Genomic DNA, 21,219 nt, shown 5'->3' on the forward strand with positions numbered 1-21,219 from the left:
TACTAATATACAAAATAGACTTTAAGTAAAAAAATAAATAAATAAATAAATAATGTTACAAGAGACAAAGAAGGACATTATATATTGATAAATGGAGCAATATATCAAGAAAATATGATTATAAGCATATATATATAATACATATATATACCTAATAGAACATAGAGTAAGAGAGCCCCAAAGAATAATGAAGAAAAAATTGACAGAGTTGAAGGGAATAATAGATAGTTCTTCAATAATACTTAGAGATTTCAATACCCCACTTTCAATAATGGATAGAACAACTAGACAGAAAACAAGAAAGAAATAGATGACTCGCATGACTGTATAAACCAATTAGACCTCACAGACATATATAGAAAACTCCACCCCAGAATAGCAGAACACGTGTTTCTATCAAGTGCACAGATGTTACACATTAACTTCATGTGTCCTTTCCTCATATAAATATAAATGAAGTTTTATTCTATATTTATTCTTTATTTCATTATGTGGGAAAGGGCAGAGGTAGGAGAGAAATGTAAAACACTAATATTCCAGCATTCATCCCAAAAGTACTTTCTTTCATCCATGTTTACTTTTAATTTCCAAGTGTCTTGAGACAGTAGAGTACAATAATTAATGGGACACAAGCTTTGCCCTCAGATAGGCTGGTTTTGAATATTGGATCTGCCACTTACTGTTTGTATTAATGGGAAAATGACTTGACTTAGTTACCTCATCTTTAAAATACAGATAGTAGTACCAAACTTACGGAGTAGCTGTGAGGTTAAATGAGATCATGTATTCAGAATGTATTGTAGAATATTTGGCAGAAAATAATAGCTACCATTTATTGAGTGCTGTGATGAGGAAAAGGATATAAAAAGTCTTTCTATATCATCAAAGATTTAATTCACTGGAGCATTAGTGATCTTACTTTACCATAATTGTAATATAATTAAATTTCCTGAGGTTTATGTGTCTGGATCTCATTGTTTTAAATCTCCTGGTAGAAAAATTCAGGGAAAGGCAAGTCCACCTTGAACTCCAGCCTCACAATGAAGAATTCACCCTTACATTCATTTGAATGCATGGAATCTACAAAAGAGCTATATTTGGAATTAAATTTTTTTGCTGATAATGTCAGAATTTTAGTCTAAAACAACAAGAAATGACACTGATATTTTAGTGGTATATAACTTACTTTTTTGACTACCTTCTCTTTTTTTTCTTTCACTTTTTTATTGAGTTATAACTTACAGTAAAGAAAAAATATCTTAAGTGTATAGCTTAAGTGTATAGCTCAGTGCTTTTACTTTATATACATTATAGAATATAGATCAAAATATAGATCATTCTCAGAATATCAGAAAATTTTTTTCATGCCTCCTCTCAGTCATTATTCCCTGAAGGTAATGAACCTTTTATCTTCTAGAAATAGATTAATTTTTCCTATTTTTGAATTTAACATAAATTAAGTCACACAATATGTACTCATTTTGTCTGTGAGATTTATTCATGTTGTTATGTTTATTGTTTTACATAGTTGTGTAGTGTTCCACTGTATGAATATATGATAATATTTTCTACTTGATGGACATTTGAATTATTTCCAGTTTTGGACCATTACATTTATTGTATTGATTACCTAATTCCAATCTGACTAGAATCCTAAGTGAATGCCTAAGTGAATGCCCCCATGCCTTTGCATATACTGATTTATTTCCTAATAATATCCTCTCTTCTTTCCTCTGATTTTCGAAATCTCAACTTAAGCAAAGTTCAACCCAGGCTCAGGTCAATTATAAGAGAGTGATGAATATGAACATGGAAGGGGCCCAAGACTATTTACCATGAAATTGTTTCTAGTGCCAGGTATGTACTCACACAGTTATATCATCCTTATAATAATCTTCAACATGACTAAGGAAATATTCAGTAAGACTACTCTATGTAGACCACAGAATATTGTGTTAGGTAATGTAAAAGAAAAACATAAATAAAAGAGGACTTTCCTCCAGAAGATTACAACATACATGGAGAGACAGATCAGGTATACTGTTATTGATTGTGTACATGCTGAAGACATATGAGATATAGTAAAGTGATTTAGAAATTGAGAATAAGGAATAAGGGAGGGGTTTGAGAGAAATCATTAGAGAGTGTTGCGGGAGCTGGGCCTTATGTAAAATAAGGAAAAATAATTTAAGGAGGTGGACATGGGGTGCCTGGGTGACTCAGTCATTAAGCGTCTGCCTTCGGCTCAGGTCATGATCCCAGGGTCCTGGGATGGAGCCCCATGTTGGGCTCCCTGCTTTGTGGGGAGCCTGCTTCTCCATACCTGCTTCTCACAGGTAATTAGAGAAATGAGAATAATAGTAAGGATGGTGGTTAGAGCTGGCATTGTAAGGATAATCGATGAGGATGTCAGAGCTGAAGTTGTACAAGTGCATAAAAACAACAATGGGGTGGGTGGATGATAAGAAGAACAAAACTGACAAAAGGTCAAGTATTTAACCTTCAGGAAGTAAATCAGTGAAAGAAACAGAAAAGGGAAAACTTTTTACTTACAAAGAGTTAATGCTGCTCTGAAAAGTACATTACTTATAATCACACCTCGTTTGTGTACTGGGAAAATATGACTCTCATTTTTTTCCTACATTTTCATCTCATTACCAAAAGGGAGGTATTTTTCATGTTTTTAACAGCAGCAGAACCTATGAAATTAAGAAATATTTTAAAGATAAGGTCTTCAGTTCTTCAATACTTTAATTTTTTTTTTTTTTTATTTCCAGTCTTCTTTCAGATCCATGTTGCATTCAATTTCCTTATTTTTCATGGAAAGGAGAAACATGAGCTGGAGCTGAAAAATGCATTTTATATAATCCAATTGATTTTAAACTCTGCCATTTGATAGGTAGTGAGAATGCCCTAACAACACTGCTATGGAGTTCTCTAATTTGTTTTTTGCAGCTTCATGCTGAAAGCAATTTGTCACCTCAAATTCTAATAGAACTTTCACATATTGAAATAAGAGATGGAAGCAGCATTGTAGATCATCATGGTTATGTTAGGACAGACTTTTAGACAGGGACTTATAAAATTTTAAGTTGATCCCCTACATTTGACCTTAGACAAAAAGTCAAAAATGAACAGCTAGGTACTGCACTCACATAAAAGGAAATCTCAACAGCAAACAGTAAATCTGTTCTTTAAATGCCAGTTTTAACAGACCCCTGTAATGCTTGAAGGCAGGTGTCAGTCAAGTTTAAGGTCTTTGTCAAACAGCAAAAAGGAATTCAATATCCAAGTATCCTAAAATATATTGTTCTAAAACATGAAATTCATTGATATTTTTATTTGTAGCAATAATGTAATTATATACCTCTATTAGTACAGCTATAGGAAAACTGGGAATTTTACAGATATACAACTAAGAGATACAAACATACCATTGTTTTGAATCTTCAGTTAAATCTTCACAAACTGTCACTGGCCAATCAACACTTTAATGGCCATAATTTCTATCAAATAATAAACTCTATCAAATAGCCAGATAAATAAGAATACATGTTTTCCATGGCCCCCCATGCTAAAGAATGAGCACCGGGATTTAGATAATCATTACCCTTAATTTCTGAAGACAGAGTAGTCTAGTAGATCAAAAAAAAATCTAGTAGGTCTTCATTCAGATGGCTCCAGGTAGAATTATAACCTGGGGAAGGCATGATCCTCAGTTTTCAAGGCTGCAATTTAACAAAACCTACCTGCAAATTTGTTGTAAAAATAAAAAGATAATACATGAGAGTTAACTAGGATCTAGTAAGAGTGTAGTTGCTTTTATTGCTGAGCTTTAGAAGTTTATCAAATCTAGACAGCAATGGATGCATGTGAATATATAGAAGCATTCAATAACAGAATACAATGATCATACTCATAAGCACGTCTAAATTGTAGGCATATATTCATTCATCCCATATACATGGCAAAATTGATCTCTTCTAGAAGTGGTGAACAAAGGCAATCCGTGACACTATAGATTTAGATTAAAAAGTGAGTTACATAACAGGTCTGGCTATGTAATCATTCTGGGGAAGCTTACAAAGGGTATGAGGACAGTGAAAATCAGATCCTACAATAGGCAGCTAGAGCTGCCATACAAAATAACACTGACAGGATGCCTTAAACAACAAAATTTAATGTCTCATAGTTCTGGAGGGTGGAAAGACAGATCAAGATGCTGGCTGATTTGATTCCTGATAAGGGCTCTTTTTCTGGCTTGTAGAGAGCTACCTTCTTGCTAGATCCTCACATTGCCTTTCCTTGGTATGTGCATATGGGGGGTGGGATGGGGAGAGTGTGCACAAGGAGAGCTCTGACTGCTTTTCTCCTCCTATAAGAACACCAATTATAGTGGATTGGGGCCCCCCTTATTACCTCATTTAATCTTAATTATCTCATTATAGGCCCTATCTCCAAATATATTCACTTTGAGGGTTAGAGCTTCAACATATGAATTTGGAGGGGACAAAATTCAGTCCATATAGTTGCTAAGTGTTGAAAGAGGAGGGTGTTTCAGGACTCCCAATGATGTTTGAGGAAATGTTCGAGGAGAGCTATTAGTAGTTTTGGATGATAAGACCTGAAATTGCTGGTTACCCAAATTGCTAAAAGTCACTTGAAACTGCCTGAAGTGTATGATGTAATAGAAAACAAATTCATATGTAATAGAGGACCAGCCACTATGACAGAAAAGAGGATAGATTGAGACTGTTGGACTTAATGCCTATTAAAATGGGAAGTAAGATTGCGGTGTGGGTAGCATGATCAGAGAGGCAACCAGAGGAGGTTTGGGTTGCAGTAGTGAAGGAAATGAGGCTGGGGATGGATGGGGATGCTGAAAAGGAAGACAGAATGCTTAGATTAGAAATACATCTAAATACTTTTGACGTCTACAAAAATAGTTAGTGGATTGTTTCCAACTGTCATTCCTCCTCTGTTATAATGAGCCATCCCCTACGATGGGTAGAGTCTACTTTGCCACTACCCCAATTTGGGGCTTAATCATGTGACTTTCCTTCCCAGTGGAATGAAAGAGGGCATGACACATGGGTACATGTACTTACTAGTTTTAGGTTGGCTCGCTATGTTCCTTCTCTGCCAAGAGAATAGCATGTTCTGAGTAGCCACTGGTTGAAGAACGAGATACTAGAACACATTTGAACCACAACATAGCCCCAAGTAGAGCTCTCCTAGCTCAACTGCAGAACCATGAGAAAGGAAAGAAAAGTATAGTTTCTGGGGATTTTGTCTACTCAGTGTTAGCACAGCAGAAATGGCAGACTAGTACATTATGGTTGTAGGTATACATTAATATAAATGAATAAATGAATTGAGATCTCTAATTAGATTATGGTGGCAATGAAAAGAGGCAGTAGATAGTGGGCCCTCAAAAAATATTTGCCAAAGCAGTACATAAGTGATGAAAGTCAACCTTAGAATCCAGCAATATACTAAGTATACTGACTATGACAAGCCTCAAACTATTCTTGGTTTCATGATTGTGTGAATGCTCAATAAGTCTTTGTTACATAGAAAAAGATGTGGCGAGTTTACAAAATTGAGAAATTATCCAATAATGTGAATAGTTTTTCTGAATTCCTACCTTACTACTGCTTACATCCCATAAGAAAAATTAGAATTAATCACATTAAAAGTTTAAAAAGAAAAAACCTTTCTCCCTAGCAAGATTATAAACCACATTAAAGTAGGGCAATATCCTATTTTCTTTGTAACCCCACCCTTTATGTAAACTAAAAGCATGTGGTATGCATATTTTGGACACTGACTGGTGAAATTGTAGGTGGCTGTTGACTGGAGGAAATACTTGAAACACACCTGGGCCCACAAATCTGTACCTATTACCTGTGAATTTTGTAATTCTACAAGATTTTTTTAATTCTTCACCCTGGTGTACTTACAAATGACAAGCTACAAGTAAATCATCTTAAATGTTTAGCATGTTGATAGAATCTACTCTACAGAAAGAGAAAGATTTGAGTATTATGATACAGAAGTTAGACATAAGCACACATAGCACAATGATGTACAGCTCTTCTCCTGAATAGTTGCATGGGACAAATCACACCTATTTCATGCCATCAAGAAAAACGTTTTACTGTAGAGTAGTGGATAAGAGCATGGTAGAACTGAATGATATGGCTGAATTGATACTGACTGAGTTCTTTGTAATAAATGACATTACTCAGTTTCCTTATGATTAGTAAAAATAATAACCCATGAATTTGCAAAATGAGAGGCATGTTCTAATACTGGAAGGATGTGGAATGGTTCTCCAAGTGTGACTAAGGACCACATGCACTTTGATTATGAGGCCATTTCCCAATTGCCACTCTAGAATTAATGATTTAGAATATTTGGAGATGGGACAAAAATGTGCATTTTAGCAAATTTCCCGGATGACTTAATGCACTTTATCATTTGAGAGGAAATAATTCAGGGCGAATAACTGTAGGGATGATAGGAAAAGTGAAACACAGCTCAAGTGAGGAGGGTACCTTTTGAGGAGAGTGGCCTAAAGCAATGTGAGAATCATGCAAACATGAAATACTTTTTCTAAAATCAATAAGTGAGAAGTTTTTAATGGAAAATCCCAACTATATGTAAAGTAGTAAATAAAGAGGATTTTAAAGAATGGGTCTTTATAAGGCAAATATTTATTTTTGGCTCCAGTCCAACCAGAAATAATAACTGTTGGGTTTATCTCCCCATCCATATTAGTCAGGTTCTCCAGAGTAACAGAACCAATAGCATATATAGAAAAGAGATTTATTATGAGGAATTGGCTCATGTGGTTATGGAGGCTGAGCACTTCCATGATCTGCCATCTGCAAGCTGGAGACCTAAGAAAGCCAGGGTGTAATTCAGTCCCAGTCCGAAGGCCTGAGAACCAGGGTAGCCAATGATGTAAATCCCAGTCTGAGGGCAGGAGAAGATGAGATGAGATTTCCCAGCTCAAGCAGTGAGACATGGGGAAAAAAAAAAAGGAGAGAGGGATTCGTCCTTCCTCTACCTTTTGTTCTGTTTAGGCCCTCAAAAGATGGGATGATGCACACCCACATTGAGGAAGGCAATTTACTTTACTGAGTCCACTGATACAAATGCTGGTTTCATCTGGAAACAGTCTCACAGACATACCCAGAAATAATGTTTAATCGGGGCACTGCATGGCCAGTCAGGATGACACATAAAATTAACCATCACAGATTCAGCGACATTAGCGGCAACCAACCAATGTCATTATATTTTCTAAAAATGCTCAAAAGTATCCTATATAGTCACCTAGTTCCTTGCTTCTCATAAGTGGTTAATTAGGACTTTCCAGTGCATACTTCTATGAATAGTTAATGCCATAGACCATCGACGTTCTCTTTACTACTAGAAATAAAGTCATTAGCACCTTTAAATCTAACCAGATTAATGATCCAACTACAGAAACCCCAGAACCAATTCAGAAAGCTTATCCTTAAAATTTTGTTCCTGTAGACCCTACATCTGGTACCAATTTCTGTCTCAGTCTGTTTTGGCTGCAGTAACAAAAATACAATGGCCTGGGGGGCTTAAACAACAAACCTTTCTTCCTCATATTCTGGAGGCTGGGATGTCTCAGATCAAGACACTAGTAGGTTCGGTGCTATCTTCTTGCTGTGTCCTCATGTGGCAGAAGGGTGAGGGAGCTCTCTGGAATTTATTTTAAGGGCACTGACCCCATTCATGAGGGCCGTACATACTTCATTGCCTCTTCCCAAAGCCTTCACGTCCTTGTTTCATCACAAGGGGGGTTAGGGTTTCATTGTATGAATTTTGGAGGGACACAGATATTTAGTCCATAACACCATCATTATTCTGAGTATTAAATTAATCATCAAATCTTCTTGATTATAACTCTAAATCGTATTATGGGCTCTCTCCTCTTCATTCCCATGGTTATTGCTTTCACTGAGGCTCTCAGTGACTCATCCAGACTATTACAGTAGCCTCCTGACTGACTGTGGTTTTCCTCTCCATCAACTATCTAGTGCACTACAGTAGTGGTTGTTGTGGAACAAACCATGCACCGCCCCCCCCCCCGCCAAATATATATATATATATGTATATATATGTATATATATATTCAAGTCCTAACCTCTAGTACCTGTGAATGTGGCCTTATTAGAAAATACGGTCTTTGCAGGTGTGATCAAGTTAACATGAGGTCATCAGGGTGGTCAGTATCACTGGTGTCCTTATATGAAGAGTGACATTTGAACACGGAGGCAGAGACACACAGGGAATTCTATGTGATAGCAGAGGCAGAGATTGGAGTCACACTAACACAAGTCAAAGAATGTCAAGGGGTGCTGGCCAACCACCAGAAGGTAGGAGAGAGACATGGAACAGATTGTCTCTGAACCCCCAAGAAGGAACCAAGCCTGCTAACACCTTAACTTCAGACTTCTGGTCTCCTGAACCATGAGAGAATAGATTTCTGTTGTTTTAAGCCATTAAGTTTGTGGTATTTTATTACAGCAACCTTAGGAAACTAATGCAGTTGTCTTTCTAAGACTAAACTTAATTACATATTTTCTCAAAGCTGTCCAAAAGCTTCCTATAGTATATAATATAAATGCAAGAGGCACAAGTCCCTTGGTTTTCGTGTCATACCTATTAAATCAGTCCCCTCCCCTCTCTCGTTTGTATCAAACAATTTTTCCTTCTCTGATTCTGACCCTTGTTCTCATTCTGCCATTCCTTTGCACATGCTGATCCTTCTAGCAGACATGTGAGCCTCGCTGCTGAAACAAATCCATCTGGAAGTGTTCTTATTGAAGTATTAATCCAAGTGACACTTCCTGTCAGTGTTGTCCTTGACCTCTCCCCATCCAAACATAGTCACAGGTGCCCCCTTCTCTCTTTTCTATCGCATCTTATAAATATCTCTACTTTAGCATTTATCAGATTATATTGGAAAGGTCTGAAAATGTGTCTGTTTTCCCCATTCGATGATAAAGTCCTTGAAGCAATGAACTTCGTCTTTATGTTTAGTGCTCCGTGAGTCAAGTCATGGTCTGAAACATAGTAGGCCCTCAACAGCCATTTTTTAAATGAATGGACAAGTGAATGAATGAATGAATGATTAAAGGTATTATAGACTAAAAGAGATTTTATCATTGTCATCACAGAGGAGAAACTGAATTTCTACCAATGGGTGTCACTGTCTTTATTTAATACAGAAGGTAACAGTAACATTGAATTTGTCCTTTTAATGTGTCTTTCCCATTGCTTTTCTTTTTTTTTTTTTTTTTTTTTAAGCTGGTTAAAATTACCATCACCTACACAGGGCTTATAGGTAATAAATATGGACTGCTGCTGTGACAGCTCAGCCAACCGCACTCTGCTCTCTATCTCCAGCCCTACTTAAAAGATCATCATTCTGATTTACAAAAGAAAAAAAGTGTTCCTGGTAGCTATCCTTAGCATTCCAGAAAGTGTAAGTATTGATGGACCAGAACACATAGTTCTGTGCCTTGCTGCACCTTAGTTTGCCCTCAGTTGCTTTATTGAAATGAGCTATGTGACATCACCCTGATTCATGTGCACTCAAAATTAGCTTAGTTTTAAAGTTATTAAATGTGGTAATTTTGCAACTTGAGTTGGAGCCAAATAAAATTATTTTAGTACAGTACAAAATGAACCTCTTAAAAAGCACCAGTGGTAAAAATGGAAGTTTAAAAAAAATTACCTGATCTTGAAAGATTTCTTAATTTTCTAATTTTCTACAAGGCTTTATAAAAATAGAGATAGATGATAGGTAGAGAGATGGATGGATAGACAGCTGGATAGATCGACACACAGATGATAGAGAGACAGACAGATGGTTAGATAATACATAGACATATACATATACTTAATTACTTACACCAATACTGAATCAGTGTTGTGGATAAGAGAGAAGGACAAGATTCCAGTTCAAGGAACATATGCCTTGTTAACTTTCCCCTCTCCTAATTTTCTTTTCATTGCTGGTTCTCCTATAGTGGCTCTTGGAGAGAGTAAAACAACTTGTGCTCTGGAAAAGCACTAATGCAAAGGGTGTGCCGTAGCCTAACAGATGGATAAGTGTGCTCTAGGATGAGCCTCATGCTGATTCAGAGCTGCCATCACCCCCTCCTGGTTCCATCCCTGGCGGCTCCCAACAGTGTGCACCTGTAGGTTGCTGGCATAGCTCTTTTGACTACAGCATGAGAGAGGCCCTTGCTGACTGGCTAACCTTCTCCCTCTGTGCAAGGTTTCCCTCTGTGTGCATTTTGATTATTTCCCGCCTCCGTCATTTGAATTTGGCTGTGCTTGTTGTTATAATTATTTTACAAGTGTGTGTACAAACAGTGCCTACCTCTTTAAATTTCCCGAATACCTTGCATACTCCAGCTTCGGGAGGGCAACCACTCCAGCTACCTATGGTGGTAAAACCCTAAGGAGCAACTTGGAGACTATCAGGTGTGGGTTGGTGATGGCTTTTTTCTGTTTGCCTATTGTTCTAGAATGATAGGATGCTGTAACAGAAGCAAATTCAGAACCATGTCCAGCTTGGATAGTTTACTGATGTGGAAACTGTGGAGTTTGGAAAAGATAAGCAATCTCTTCAAGTTCACAGAGTCAATTTTATCTTCTGCTTAAGCGACATCTTTGAAAGGGACTGTGCTTCTTAGATAGAGTTGAATAATCTCAAGGAAGGCTTCCCTGACTACCTTCTCTCATCTCGTGCTTTACCCCCAAAACTGGGTTGGCTTCCTTATTGAGTTTGAAAATACACTGTTGCGTCTCATTCTCATTGTGTTTGCATGTTGAGTTATAACTGCATGTTTATAAATACATTTCTCTTCACTATATGATCCTCTAGGGCAAGTACCCTGTCTTATTCACTTCTGAATCTTTAGTCCCTGTGATAGTAGGTACCCGATAAATATTTGCTAAATAAATTATTAAACAATGAATGTCTAGAGAAAGAATGAATAAATGGATGCTTCAATAGATGAATGAATGAATGAATGAATGAATGGAGAAAGAGCAATAACCTGTCATGCTGTACCTTCTTCTTAGAGGATTAGCATTATGGGAATTAACCTCATGCTCTTGGGACTTCATCCAGTTTTACCTTTAGCTGAAAGACATTTGCAAGCTGGGTTTAAAAAATCAAATTGAAAATCCTTTACCTCAGGATAGATATCAAAAAGAATGGGGCACCTGGGTGGCTCAGTCATTAAGCATCTGCCTTCAGCTCGGGTCATGATCCCAGGGTCCTGGGATCAAGCCCCACTTCGGGCTCCCTACTCAGTGGGAGGCCTGCTTCTCCCTCTCCCACTCCCCCTGCTTGTGTTCCCTCTCTCGCTCTCTGTCAAATAAATAAATTTTTTAAAAAATCTTTTAAAAAAGAATTTATTTCTATTTCTAGCTCACCGATTCTATCACATTTTCATCTGTCCATGAATAAATATGAAAAAATATGGTACTTACCTAAGGATAATTTCAAGGTAGCTTTAAGTACTTGATATTGGATTATTTTTGGTAACTTCATCAAGTACACTTTGTGCTGCTGGCCCTACAAAAAACATTCATTTTGTTAACATTAGAATGTTCTTTTCTAAGTTATAATAATAAAATATATGTTTTTGAATGTCTAGACTCATGGTAAAATATACTTTACATCTTTATCAGTAGTAAGGATATGGCCATGTACCTCTTCATCATTATTAACACCAAAATTTGTTGGGAGTCTGCTCTGTGCAGGAACTGTCCTGGGTCCTAGTAAGATGATTAAAAAAACAGGGGCGCCTGGGTGGCTCAGTCATTAAGCGTCTGCCTTCCGCTCAGGTCATGATCCCAGGGTCCTGGGATCGAGCCCCACATCAGGCTCCCTGCTCCGTGGGAGGCCTGCTTCTCCCTGCTTGTGTTCCCTCTCTCGCTGTGTCTCTCTCTGTCAAATAAATAAAATCTTTTGAAAAAAATAAAAAATAAAAAGATTCAGAAAACCCAACTTTAACCTTATTCTCAAAGTGCATGCAACTTACTCTTATTGTATTTGGTCAAGCTAGAAAAGCCCAAATTCCTGTATCTACCTAAGTTATCTAATAAATTATGTATGTATTACATTATAGCAAATATATATAAACACACACTTGTGGGAATATACCTAAATAATTGTGGTATTATTTTGATAAATCATGAAAATTTCATTGATCAATGAAAAATTTTTTAAAATATTTCTAATGCAAATGAGTGGCACAACTTATGCCGGAAATTATATTTACCAACTTAAAGATTAGCTGCAGAGAACTCTCAGACAAAACAATTTCAGCATTTAAGAAAAATTTAAGTCAACTGCCCTATAATTCAAACAATTTGAAAATTAGTGGAAAATTCAAACGCATAAAAACTGCCACGGCTTAACAAAGGGACATGTTTCTTTACAGTGCGCTCCATGTGAGGCAACACACGCAGTGTTCATCTGCAAATAGTTTATTAGAGATCAATGATGTGGAGCAGTCAGAGCAGAATAATACATTTTTTTTTTAGAAGTACAAGATTTACTGTGGGCAGTACTTGAAGACAATTTAAAGCCTAAAAATGGTTTGTTGGTGGTAAGAAAAGCAGCTAACAACTATTGAGTGCAGTGTGGTGAAAACACACCCTACTCCATCCACGTTCCATATTGGCACAATATGTTATTAAAAGGCTTACCTGCCTTGGAATCCCATGGGTTTTCATAATTTGCACCTTCGTCACAGTTTACAACAATAACAACTGAAAACACCTCTGATTTTCTAACGAGAGATAAAAATACACTAAAAGATGTAAAGTTTGGGGCAAGCATATTAATCAATGACAGAGCCCATCACTAACCTGACATCAGAACCCATACTGCAGCTTGCATATTAATGCAAAATTAAACAGAAGATGTCTGTGAAGCTACAGTCTCCTTTTCATCATCAGGAACAGGTGTTTGGAGTCAGTGTAAATCAGTGCAGTGTGGATGTGTAGAAGTAAGACATCAGGGATGGAGTGGGCTGCCTCTGTGGTGCTTCAAGCCCAACGCTGAGCTCAGGGGCTGAACTTTGGCCAAATCATCTTTCTTCTCTTCCAGTCCATAAGCCTATCTGACACTCTCGTTCTTGGTGCTTTTCATCCTGTACACTAATGGTGAATAATGCATTTCCTATGCAATATTATTGGCAAGTCTAAAGGCTTATATTTCCTAACTTCTGAGTTGTGATGGCAGTAGGTACTTGAGAAAAATTTGGAAAGAGTGACAACTCACTATAACATGGGAGTTCTCTGCAAAGAGTACAAACATAAACATAAACATTTAGTCCAACATTTCATTGGCCGTATTATACCCTGGATTAAGATGGGCATATTTATATAAATTTTCCATCTCCTTCCTTCCTGTTGAGTGATTTTATGTGCAAGTAACATGTAATTGTGCAAATGTTCATGTATAGTATTGAAAGTAAAATTTTTATGTAATTATTTGATATTCATATACCTCATAACCTTGAGATAACAAGATTTTTAATTAAATGGAAAAGGAGGGCATGGAATAGCAAGACAAAATTTTGTGCTCTCTGGTTTTTCAGTCCTTTACAGAACTTGAAATTATTTATAAACATTATTTCTTTATGTCTTCTAAAAATGAAGATGGCTGAAAGATTCGCCAAGAGACTAGCTATATTTACAACACAAAATGATGTTAGTATAAGAAAATTGACAAGTTGATTATCCCATATTTCCAATACTTCCAGGAGACAAACTCCATCAAAGCCGAGTTTTAGTTTCACTTTCAATAGTTCTGATCATTTGTAGCCCAGTGGCTGACCCTGTTTATGGCTTAGTCTATCAGTCTATCTATCTATCATCTATCTATCTATCTATCATCTATCTATCTATCAGTCTGTCTATCTATCTATCATCTATCTATCTATCATCTATCTATCAGTCTATCTATCTATCATCTATCAGTCTATCTATCTATCCATCTATCTATCTATCCAGCCATCTATCTGTGTCTTTCTATCCATTTATATGTCCATCTATTCAATATTTTTTTACCTCTGGAATCTATTGGCAAGTTTATATTCATATTTAGTAATTACCAATGAGGCCACTGGTGCAAGTGACTTTCAATTCTATTTTTCCTTTCTTGTGAATTAGTACTGAACATTTAGTTCGGTGAAGACCTAGTTTTTAATTTTCTTATGACTCTAATTTTTTGGAGGTGTAAGAGAAGTAGTGAGAAAAAGACAGATGAAGTGAGTTGGTTATGGACATGTAAGTAAAAAAGAGAAAGTACTAACCCTTTCCTACACAGAGTCCTATGTTTGTCCTTGGGTCATAGCAATCAGGTTGGCAATATAAGAGGTACGGTTTTTTCTACTGGTTGGTTATCTGCTCCACTGAATCACACTAATTCCTTGGTTTCAGGTGTCTTTAATTGGATTCTGATTTAAAGGGGGCATGATGTAATGTAATAAGCATAGCATTTGAATTAAGAAAACCTTACTTCACATTTGGCTTCACCACATACTCAACTTAGATGTAATGTAGAACATACTTTTTTGAGCTCTGTTTTCTTATATATTAAACAGTGATACAAAACTAAAAATGTGTATGTTATATATATGTAGATGTATGTAGATCTATCTATAATATATATAGAGATATTACATATCTCTATCTTTCTATCTATATGTTAATTTATAGAATTGAGCACCAAAAATAATTTAAAATTATCTTCTTGACTGTGATCACAAGCTACAATGCATGGAAAAGTCAGGAAATTGCTTCCCCCAAAAGAAGTATAAAATTGGTAAATTTGTCAAAAACAACCATTTTAGGGCACTGGACATTGACCAAAGGTGGACAAAAGAAATTTAGTGTTTATTTTTTAAAAACAGCTACATCTTTGGGTAAGAGCACTATAAATCTGTGGACTTGGACTTCTTTTCTGGGGCTGTCCCATCCCCTAATCCATAGCTCATTGGTGAGAACAATGGTTGTACCGACCCGTATCTGGATGCTAAAGCTATCTGCTTTGTTTCTAGAGAGGGTAGATTTGATTTGTGATGGAAGGCAAAAACCTGTAACATTGTCAGCTAACTGTGACAAACAGAAAAGAAATGGAGGAAACCTACATCTTTGTTAGCCTAAGGTTGTTGTCTCAGTTGGGGTGCCTAGCAGGATAACCAAGAATTTAACGGAGATCCTAGAGATGAGAGAGCCATAGGTGAACTAAATCACTTCTCCACATATCCCCACCTGCCTAGGAAACTACATGAGCAGGGAGACCCAAGAGAGCCTGGCAGAAAATAAAAGCCAGAGGAGACTTGCAAAATGGCTCAATTCTGAATGCACTTCCCAACCGTGCCCTCACACAGACCAGCAGTGGTGGAAACCTTACCGACTCAAGTTGTTTGAGTCTAACTTTTGCCCAAATCACTGGTTGGCCACTAAGCTTTGCAGACCCAGGGCAAAACACTGGAAAGGCATTTTAAAATTAAAAATAAAAATAAAACAACTGAGTACAGACATCAAGAGATAAGCACCACACAGGAGGCAGTTTCCAGATTTTAAATCTAGGCAAGTTACAAAAAAAACAAAACAAAACAAATTTTTTTTTTTAATTCTTAAAAACATATTGGAATCCAGAGACCTGTGGGAAACACCAAACATATCAACTAATATGTAATGGTAGTCTCAAAGGGAGCAGAAGAGAAAGTGTGGAAAAATTAAATAAATAATGGCCCCAAACTGATGAAAAATATTCATCTGGAGAGCCAGGGAATTCAACACACCTTAAGTATGATAAACACAAAGAGATCCACACTTTGATACATTATAACCAAACCCCCAAAAGCCAAGCAGATCTTGAAAGCAACAGAGGAAACCTGACTCATCACATATAGGAACAAAAACGGTAAGATTAGCTGACTTCTCTTCGTAAAAATTGGACAATGGAAGGCAGTGGAATGACATTTTTAAACTGCTAAAAGTGAAAACAGTTAACCCCAAATTTTAAATCCAGCAAAACTCTTTGTTGAAAATAAAGACATTGCCAAACAGCAGAAAACTGAGAGAATTCATACTCATTGATAGCAGACACGCCCGACAGGAAGCACTAAAGGAAGTCCTTCTGGGTGAAAGGAAGGGACCCCTTCCCTTTTAGGAAGTTGATTTTATAAGCAGAAATGAAGAGTATCGGAAATAGTAGAAGTAAACATGTGGGTAACAATAAAAGACTATGCGTGCCTCTATATTCTCTTCTCTTCCTTTCTTTCCACAAGGTTGTTGAAAGCAATAGTTATAACATTGTGTTGTTGGATTTAGAACATACGTAGGTGTGACAAATATTACAACGTCAGAAAAAGGATGGGTATGATGGGATTTTGGATTAAAGATGAGGTTCGGTGGGATGAGGTCCAGAGCCAACGACCAAGAAAGAATTCTTAAGACATCTTTGATGCAAGGTGGTGGTTTTATTAAAGCATGGGGACAGAACCCAGGGGCAGAAAGAGCTGCTACACCAGGGTTGTGAGGGGCTGGAGGAGGTAAGGAAAAGGGATGTTTTCAAAAGGATTTTCTTATGTTCAAGAAGACTCCCAGGATACAGGAGGCCTGGCCATTGTCAAGTTAAGGTTGTTTTTCCCTCTAGCAAGACGTTAATGTGTAGATAGTTGGGAGCTTCCTGGAGGAACATTACACTCGGCCCACTTCAATTATCTGTCAATGGGCTGCAGGTTATAAGGACATTTAATTGTATCTACATTTCCTTCTGGAAGCTAGGTTTATTGATAGAAATGCTATGTTCTCGTAGATTGCTAAGACATTTGTAAACTGAGGGAGACTCACGTCCTGCAGGATTGTGATCTCTACAAGTTAACTATTTGTTTTTCTTCTCCTTGGCTTTAGGGCAGCCAGGAGTGCCTGAGGAATGTTGCATATATCCCAAGGAGGGGGAGTTGTGGGGTGTCAGCTTCTGCTTGGTCCTCAGCTTGCCTTCCATTCCCTCATCAGGTGGAAAGACATTATATTGGAGCAAATTTGTTCTATTAAGTCAAAATTAAGTCAGGATTAACCTGAAATCGATTGTGCTAAGTTCAGAGAACAGACGCAAAGAGGAAGAGGCAGCGTGACCACAGAGGTAGGGATTGGAGCAGTGCAGCCTTCAGGCCACAAATCGAGGAATTCCTGCCGCCTCCTGAAGCTTATAGAGCGAAAGAACTTGACAGAGTCTCCCCGAGAGGCTCCAAAGGTGGTGCAGCCCTGCAGACATTTTGATTTTGGACTTGTGAACTCCAGAGCTGGGAGAGAATAAATGTCTGTTGTTTTAAGCCACAGAGTTTGTGGTGATTTTCTGCGGCAGCCACAGGAAGCTAATGTGGCCCACATGGAGGAAATTTTTTAAAATTCTGGAAGCATATGCATGACCTGGATAGGTTCAGAGGTGTATCTATTTATTAATGCAACTCAATGTCTTTGTTATGTCAGTTCTTCCAAATGATTCCATAAATGCGGTGCAGCTATAATAAAAATTCTAAGTTAGGAAAATAGAAATAGCCAAAGATAATCTTCAAAAAGAATTAGGACCACAAGTGCAGGGCGACTTGCCCTTCCAAATACTGTGGAACACTATTACCACTATACGTTGTCCAGCAGTGGTCAAATATTTGCATTTCCATGCTTGTTTGAGAAGAATCATTACTATGATGAGCATTTCCTCTTCCCTAAGTGCTGGTTTTCTCTTTGAAGGCACATTGCTCCTTATCAAACAGTTGTGGGGAGGAATCCTATTACTCTCTCCACAGTGACTCTAACAAGCTGAAATTGATATTACAGACCACACGAAAAGCCAGTCTTACTCCGTGATTATCACCCTTCTTTTAGAGATGAAATGCACTAGATTTGCCGTTTGCCTTCGAATTCCCTTTTTTCTTAATTATTTTATTTTAATAAATTCATTAAATAAAGGTATAATGTAGAAATTACATGTTGTTGCCCAAAGAGTCCATAAACCTGATCAAACTACTTATGCAGAAAGTTGGCTCTGTTTATTCACATGAAGCTTTTGAGAGAAAGATCAAAGTTTTCGATGCTTTGAGGCACAAAGGAGATAAAGAGCCCATGAAAGGTCACTGGAGGCCAGGAAGAAAGAGACTAAAGACAGTTTGCTTAAAAAAGAAGTTCATTTAAACACAGTAATTTGAAAACAGACACAACAGGAGACAATCTATATTATCTTTTATTTGCTCCATCTTTTTGCTTTTACTACTGCCAATTCCACCCCTGCAGTTCAGACCTGGCAGCAAAATCTGTGTTACTTTCCAGCAGCTTCTCACAAGTTGATAAGCAACAAACTTGAAGGGGTGGGGGTGCGGGGAAGGAACGGACGACAGTCTCTCTGGCTTTCTCTTTTTCTCCATGTGCATCTTATTTCTTCCAGCTTCCTCCAGGACCTGGGAAAGCTTGACAATGGAAACTTGGACCTGACCTAGAAATGTCTCTGTCTAGGACTACCATAAACCCTCGTCTTAATGGTTTTATTGCAACCCTATAAAGTCTTCAGCAGTGTTGTGTATATCTTGGAAACGTAATGGCTGTGAGTCAGTTCATCCTCATGTCCTCCAAAGGTGAAATCCTTTGATATGTGGAGCTGCAGAACTGGGGAACTGTACCAGGAGAAACAGCTTTCCCACTATTATCCGACCCCGTGCAATCATTTATTTGAGTAAAGCCATCTGTCATATTTTGGGTGGAAAATTACATACAGTGGAGTTTTTGAAAACATACTGTTGCCATGCTCTGGCTGACAGGGGCTTATTCTTCAGATCGAACCAGTAATTCTTACTCATCTTCAATGTTATTTTTGTAAAACAAATCCCCATGAACCGCTGCATTTTAAGTATCTCATTGTGATTCACACTAGTGACATTCAGGGCACCTTCCTGACGCATCAGTTCTGGAATAGATTGATCAATACGTCTGTTCAGATCAAGTTCTTTATTACAGTTATTTCAGAATTAAAGAATTGCATTTTCTAGAGTTCTTTAGTTTGCCAAGTGAGTTGAAGTAATGACTCTTCGCGATCATTTTTAATCTTAGTTTGTTGAAAATGTTTTCGAATGAGACGCCCTGAATGTTTTCCAAAAGGAGTTGTCTAAGTTTTTCTTCATGTCTCTAGTATGTTTCTCTTTACAATTTGGGCCCTTTCCAGGGGTTTTTTACTTATTTTATGATATTTCCCTGATAGGTTCTGCACTTCAGTCTCTCCGTAAGCTAATCATTTATCTTCTGATTAACCAGCTGCTGCTTCTTTACGATAGCCTGTGTCATGGATGATAAATCCTAAAAGGAAACATTAGACTTTGAAGGGAACTTGTCTTCCCTGCAGAGCTTTTCTGAGGCAAAAAAGGAAATTTGGAACATTGATTAGATATTTCTTTCTAAACATGATGGCATAGAAATTTCCCAATATTCCAAAGCCAGCCATGGTGTCTCGCTGGCCTAGTATTACCATGCAATGGGGAGACTGCAGCTGACCCTCCCTGATTTGGTGCTGCCACAACTCAGGTTTCCTTAGAAGCTCTCCAGTGTTCTTCTGGAGCTACAGAGAGAGAAAGAGAGAGAAAGAGAGAGAGGGGTGGGTAGAGACAGAAATGGAGGTGGAGATGAGATGGACATGGAGATGGAGAGAGACCAAGAAGAAAGGAACTACGTTTTATGCATATGCTTAACTCCCTTCCTTGAATCATGCTTCAATCCCTTGTGACTGTGGACTAAGTTTTAGGGTATGAATTCTGAGGAAGTTGTTAGAACCCAGAGTATTTATCATCAAAATGATGATGTAAGTAGCCTAAAGACCATTATGAGGAGAGTTGAATAACAAAACTTGTATTTTCTGAAGAGGTTATTCACTTCTTCAAAAGTTATCTCAACTGTTTAAAATCAGTTAGAAATCTTGATGTCATTTTAAGAGACTTTTAATGCAACAGCATCCCATCTTGGTGAACATCTGTTCTGGGGATTCAATACTCTAAATGCCCCAAGAACAAGTATGATTCTAAATTGTATGCCATATCACAGGACACTTCTGTTCTCCCAGAAAGCTCTAGGATTAGTTATGTATCAGCTTCTCTCATTAACAATTACAAACACATTCATATTTTCTATTTGCATGGGCTTTGGATTAATGCTCTCCCACAGAGGAACACTTTACCTCCAAGACCATATGAATTGACAAACGACAAGGTATCAAAAAACAATGAGGGTGGTTCTTATTTTTATAGTTTTATCCCATTTTTTCCTTAATATGCTTAGGATGTTTCATGTTATTTGTTCACTTCATTTCTTGCTCAAGATCTAATAAAGTCTGATTTTTAACCACACACAAGAATCCATGTGGAAAGCAAAACAATTAAGTGAGCAAAATAAAAGTTGGTAGAAACAAAACTACTTAAAAAGGTACTGCAACCTATCATTCTTACTGTTTTATAGAGTGTATAGAAAAAAATAGATAAAAATGTTTTATTGATTTTGCTTTTATCTTCATTATTTTTCCCTTTCTTGAATGTATTTTATTGTTATTCTTGCTTCTTAAATTGATCTGTTAATCCGTTCATTTTTAAATATTTGTTAATTTCTAACAAATGCCTTTAAGGCTTTGAAATTTCCACAGACTAGCCCTTCTACCCCCAAACACACACACATATTCTGTCTCCCTTATGGTGTTAATCCAGGTCAACATAAAGTGTAAGAAATCGTGCAGGCTGCCTGCTCACTGACCAAATGAAGATGCAGCTCTACTGTGTTATCGATAATGACTGGGATACTATTCTTACCCATAAATAAGAATATGTAATCAATTTACAGTACCTACAGGGGTTGGGCTTTTGTAGTTACTACACCAGCCAAACTGAAGATCACTTTTTTTTAAGACTACCTGGAAATCTTCAAGTCCCTTAGTAGGACTGAGACTTTTAGGAGTATGTTCCATCAATTATTATTTGTAATCTCAGCAAGGGTTTTATTCCTTTGGACTCTGTAAGGTGATATTATTGGTATTGGAGAGTCTTAAATCTTGGGAAAATCTCATTAATAGTTTCACAGAATAATTAGCCTTCATTTGGT

The sequence above is a fragment of the Eumetopias jubatus genome, unplaced genomic scaffold, assembly GCF_037043125.1.
Source record: "Eumetopias jubatus isolate StellerSeaLion01/CBP00866 unplaced genomic scaffold, mEumJub1_p1.0 scaffold_16, whole genome shotgun sequence".
Lineage (NCBI taxonomy): Eukaryota > Metazoa > Chordata > Mammalia > Carnivora > Otariidae > Eumetopias > Eumetopias jubatus.